The sequence below is a fragment of the Suncus etruscus genome, chromosome 1 (genome assembly GCF_024139225.1).
Source record: "Suncus etruscus isolate mSunEtr1 chromosome 1, mSunEtr1.pri.cur, whole genome shotgun sequence".
NCBI classification, from domain to species: domain Eukaryota; kingdom Metazoa; phylum Chordata; class Mammalia; order Eulipotyphla; family Soricidae; genus Suncus; species Suncus etruscus.
In genome coordinates, this window is record NC_064848.1 from 133159581 (window position 1) to 133165425 (window position 5845).

Consider the following 5845-nt stretch of genomic DNA (forward strand, 5'->3'; position numbering starts at 1 on the left):
GAAACAAACTGACTTTACAAGTGAAAAAATATTTCACAGGAAAAGAGTTCTTCTATTTCAAGCATTAGATGATCTTTATTTTTTGACTAAGAACTTTGAAATAAGACTGAAGTCTGTGATACAAAATTGAAGGTGTTACCATTTGGGCATCACTTGAAAATCTTCTAAAGTAACAGATATGCATACTTATTACTTTATGTCAACTATTATATATATATATCAATTTGTAACATATACTGTACTAAATCTCTGTAGATATATTATATCCAGGCAACACTGGATGATAATGCATAATAATCTTTATAGAAAGTTTACATGAGAACATTTTCCTAGAACAGTCTTTGTACAATATTCTAAGCTGGGGTGAGGCAAGTTTAAGGTGAAAACCTAAGTGGAAAATTACTGTGTGGATTATTTCCTGCATCGACGTTTGCTTCCAGACTGGTTTCGCTCCAGGTCCTGGTTTTGGAGCCTGAGGTTTCATTCACAGTAGAGATGTGAATAAAAGGGCAGACTTATTTACTATAAGTATGAGTATAAGAGGCTTGAGCTATAGTTCACCAATAGGGACTTCACCTTGCACACGAACAACCCAGGACAGACCCCGGTTCTATTCCCAGAATCCCATTTGGTCCCTAAGCTAGCTAGGAGCAATTTCTGAGCACAGAGCCATAAGTAATACCTAGGTGCTTCCAGGTGTGACCCAAAAAAGAAAGAAACAAACAAACAAAAGAATGAGTGGAAATGATTTGGCTTGATAGTCTATAATAGAGAGTTTGATTGAATTACATATGACCCAGAAGTTTTTCTTAGTTATCAACCCATAGAACACAGAAACATTAATTTGAAAAAGCGCATGCACACCTGTGTTCAATACAGAATAATTTATAATAGCCAAGATTTGAAAACAACTCAATTTCTAAACAGTAAGAAATGAATAAAGAGGATTATAGATTCACACTTAAACACACACAAACACACACATGCATACCACAATGGAATTCTATTCAATTATCAGAAAAATAAAAATGTCCCTGTTGCTACAACATAGATAGAATTGGAATGTATAATGCTAAGCAAAGTAAGGCAGAAGAATGCCAAGGGATTTAGCTCAGCAGTAGAGTACTACTTGCTTTGTGTCAGGCCCTTTGTTGAATTGTAGACACGTAGACACTCTCTCTCTCTCTCTCGCTCTCTCTCTCTTTCTCTCTCTCTTTCTCTCTCTCTCTTTCCTTCCCTCCCTCACTCTCTCTCTTTCACACACACACAAGGGAGAAAAAATACTAGATATTACATTGGTCCATTTATGTATGTATATAAACAATAGATGGAATATATTTAATGAAAACAAACCCTTGGACACTGACCAAGATGGTTTTGGAATAAAATGATTAAAGAAATACAGTGAACATGTTACAGGAATATTGATACTATGACATAGTAACATTGCACCTACAAAAATTCAAACAATCAGGGCCTGAACGGTGTCACAGTGGTAGGGTGTTGGCCTTCACGTGGCTGACCTAGGACACGAACCTTGGTTCGATCCCCTGGCAACCCATCTGGTCCCCCAAGCCAACAGCGATAGCGATTTCTGAGCACAGAGCCAGGAGTAAACAATGAGTGTCATAGGGTGTGGCAAAAGAAAATAAATTCAAACAATTGGGGCCAGAATTACAGCACAGCTGTATTGCCTTGCATACAGCTGATCCGGTATGATCCCAGGTTCAATCCTAGGCATTTCATATGGTCCCCTGAGCTTGCCTGGAGTGATTTCTGAGTGAAGAGCCAGGAGTAACCCCTGAGCACAGTCTGATGTGATCCCAAAAAAAACATAAAATAATTCAAACAATTACACTTTCATAAACCAATGATATGTCACTACAAATAAATAAAAATTTATTATTGCTAGATATGATAATGCATTACTTTCACACATCTAGGATTGATAGGCTTGGTTGAATATCTCATTAGAGGTGAATGGTTTCCATTTGCCTATAGACTACTCCAGGCTTGTTGTCATGTGAACAGCAAAAATGCAGGAAATAATAAATTATCCAAATGTTTTTCAGATCATTCCAAACTGCCAGTGTACCACTGAATGAAGCAAGTCAGATGATCAACCCCAGTCAAGTTCAGTCAAAGGGAGACAAAGTTCAGGCCATCCATATATGTTTGTGGAAATGTATGCATGTGTATTAGAGAAATTATTTTTGCTAGGAATACCTAGCTATAACAAACTATGATGCAAGAATAACATCAAAATAACCAATATTATCATCTATAAATAAGTTAACCTTGAGCTGTCTCAGTTTTGCTGACATATATGAAATTTGTTTAATTATAGCTATGAATTCATTTTGTAAACATTAAAATCATACTATAATAAACTATTGAATTTAAAAGTTTATTTAAATCTGATATTCTGGCATTTTTATTCTTGTTTAAAGTTTAAAATTTTTTACCACTTAATGAACATATCAAATTTAAAAATAAATGACTATGCTGGCACAGATGTGGGAATAGAGGTACTCTCATTCATTGCTAATAGAAATTTCAACTGTTCTAGCTTTCTGGGAAAACTATGACTATTCCTTAAAACACCTAGAATTTTTTTGAAAAAATAAATATTAACAGTATTTGCTATATCAGCCAGAATCAGGAAACAACACAAGTGTCAAAAAAACAAATGAGTTGATCAAGAAACTATGGTACAATTTCAGCATGAAATACGATGCAGTCACTAGGAAAAATTAAGTCATGAAATTTTCTTATACATGTATATCCATGGAAAAATGTCATGAAATGAGTGAAAGGGAAAGAAGAGACAGAATGCACAATTTCAATATGTATATATAGTATGAGAATATCATCCAAAGACAATAGAACAAGGTCCAGAGGACTAGTGCATGAGCATGATAGGAAGCTTGCCACAAATGCACTCTGAGTTGGAGAATTGTTGTGTGAGTGTAATTAGGATAAAGAAAGAACCTTTATGATAATAATAGTTGAAAATGGTCATCTACACAAGAACTGTGTGCTGAAAGAGGTAAAGTAATATGCATGATATCCCATCAGTAACAATATTGCAAACCACAGTGCCTAAAAGGAAAAAAGGAGAGGATAAGAAAAAAAAGAAAATATTTGTAGTCTTAATGGTAGGCTGGGCAAGAGGAGTGGGAAGAAAACATTGTTTGACTGAAACTAATTAAAAATTTAAAAAGAAAAAAATTTGTTCCATTTTAGAGAAAAAAATGAATAATTATAAATAGCAAAACTAATTTGAAGTTTAAAGTAGAATATTTAATTATCTTGCACTCAGGCTACATTAGTAATTGAATTACAAAATCGATTTTATTCTGAACTGCAGTTTTCCCTCTTCATTGGCCTTCTTTACATCAAGGATATTTCTCATTACATTTTGTAGGCAGCCTGAAAGGATTGTCACCAAATCAAGGTACACAAGGTACACAATGTCTACAAAGCACTCTGTGAATGTGAGAGCTGTCCAAAGCTAACTGAAAATCGATAACAGAAAAAATTGATAAAGATTAAAATTTAATTGGTAGCACATTATTTTACTAATTTAATACAATTATAATAAACAATTAATCAGTGATCAAATAATAACTGCAAGAGAAATTGATGACTTATTAATTGTGAATCATTTGTATGCCTAGTCTTCTTAAATTCAGTTAACTATTGTTTCAGGCTTTCTTTTTTTTATGTTATATAAAAATCACTCTTACTTCAGACCTAAAACTTAAGTACAATGTTATTGCTTAAAGCTAAAACATTTTTCATAATTTATATACACAAATCACCAGTGATGAAGGTACAACATGCTATAATTTTCTTCAATTTTAATTTTGTTGAAACCATTGTGATTTACTAAGTCCTTCATAGTTGGGTTTCAGACATACAATGAATCAGGTCCAAGCTCAACAACAGTGTCCACTTCTATCCACCGATGTTCCCCCAAGTACATACCAGTCTACCTCTTTTTCCCCCTCCAGCCTGCCCATATAACAGGCCCATTTTAAATTTAGATTGTTAAAGATTGAGTCCCCATTGTTGTTTCCATTGGCTTGGATATTTAGTTCTGTCCTGTTTTTGTTTTTTCTTTCTTGCATTTTGGGTCACACCCAATGAAGCTCAGGTGTTACACCTGGCTATGTGCTCAGAAATCGCTCCTGGCTTGGGGGACCATATGGGACACTGGAGGATCGATCTATGGTCTGTCTTGGGTTGGTGCATGCAGGGCAAATGCCCTACTGCTTTCACCACCATCGCAGCCCATGTTCTGTCTTTTTTTTAAAACTACCAGTGCACATGAGACTTCTTAGCTTCTGGCTCTCATCCTTTCATATTTGTGTTTCTTCTCTTCAACTCAGTTTCTTTCCTTCTCCTTGCTATACTCTGGAGCCAGTGGTTTCAAGACAACTATCATTTATACCATTGTGTTTCTTTATGCAGTTATTCTGAATACCACATATAAGTGATATCATTCTGTATCATTCTTCTTCTGGCTTGCTTCATTTAACATAATATATTCCAGTTTCATCCACGTTGCTGCAAATTGTATGATTACATCATTCCTTACAGCTATGTAGTGTCCCACTGTTTATATGAACCACACCTTCATTGTTGGATGTCTAGGTTGTTTCCAAGATTTTGGATAGCGCTATGCATACATAATTCGGATAAATGTATAGATACAAAAAAGAGGAATTTTCTGGTTGAAATTGCAGCTCAAATTTCATTTTACTGAGAACCCTCTGTACTTTTTTCCAGCAGGGTTGGATAAAGCTGCATCTTTACAGCACTGGATAAGGTTTTATTTCTTACCACCTCCACCCACCAACAGAGATTGTTCCCAGTATTTCTGATATGTGCTGTCCTCACAGGTATAAGTAGATATCTCATTTCTGTCTTGATTTGGATTTTTCTAATGATCAGTGATGTTGAGCATAGTTTTATGTGTTTCTTGGCCATCTGTTTGTCTTCCTTAGAGAAGTGGCTGTTCATTTTCTCTCTCCATTTAAAAAAATTTTTTTTTTGGTTTTTGGGCCACATCTGGTGAAACTTAGGTGTTATTCCTGGCTCTGTGCTCAGAAATTAATCATGGCAGGTTTGAGGGATATGATGGGATCAGGGAATGGAACCCAGATCCATCCCTGATCTGCCATAATTAAGGCAAATGCCCTACCATTGTGCTATATCTCCAGCCCTTAGATGGAGTTTTTAGGTTTGTGGAATTAACCTTTGTGAATAAACTCTTGCCATTGGCATCTTATCATCAAAGACTTCTTTGACGTTTAAGTCTTGGAGTGTTCTGCCTATGTTTTCCTCAATTAACTTTATAAATTCGGGCTAATCTCATTGTCTTTAATCCACCTTGAAATTTACTTTTGTGTAAGGTGTGATATATGGGTCAATCTTTAATTTCTTACACATGGCTATCCAGTTGTTCTAATACCATTTGTTGAAGAGACTGTATTTATTCCATTGGTTCTTTGTGAAAGATTAATTGACCATATACTTTAGGATTTGTCACTGAATATTATATTCTGACTCATTCAGATCTGAAAGTTTGTATGCTGTTTTGATCACTATGATTTTTTAGTGGAGCTTCAAGTTAGGTAAAGAGATGCCTCCTGTTTCCTTGTTTTTCAATATAGATTTGATTATCCTAAGTATTTTATTATTCCACAAAAAGTTTATAGTTTAATTTTCTAAATTCTTGAAGAATGTTGTCTGAATTTAAACAGAGATTACCTTGAATCTATATAATAGTTTAGATTTGATGATCATTTTTATAATATTGATTTTTCCAATGCATGTG